The following is a 495-nucleotide window of genomic DNA, read 5'->3' on the forward strand; positions in this document are numbered from 1 at the left end:
TAATATCATAAAAAAAAGTTAAAAGATAATATTCATTAAAGTTCATCAGATAAGATCATTTGTAGTGTCGATGTGTTCGTACCGTTCAAAAGTTCGGTTCTGGCATGCGTTTGATGGAATCAGAATATGATTGGTCCTAAAATTAATTTTGAAAATTTTCGATTCAAATATTATTTCGAGATTCGTACCAATCAAGCTAACAAATTTTCACTATAAAAACCAATTTACTTATCCTTAAGCCTCAAAACATATTCTTATGATAGTTTATAATAATAAAAACAAAGAAAAATTCTCCTGATTTTGGATAGAATTAAAAACTATAACAAAACAATGAAAGTACATAATTTTTGACAAAACCAAACGGAAAGTTATTTCAGTCTCTTCCATCAAGTTGTATTTACCGTAAGGGCACTGCTCAGATGAAAAATTCCATTCAAAAATAATATAAAGTAATAAATAAAAAATTATGTAACGGTAACTATTTAAATACCTGTG

The sequence above is a fragment of the Dendrobium catenatum genome, unplaced genomic scaffold, assembly GCF_001605985.2.
Source record: "Dendrobium catenatum unplaced genomic scaffold, ASM160598v2 fragScaff_scaffold_1220, whole genome shotgun sequence".
Taxonomy (NCBI): domain Eukaryota; kingdom Viridiplantae; phylum Streptophyta; class Magnoliopsida; order Asparagales; family Orchidaceae; genus Dendrobium; species Dendrobium catenatum.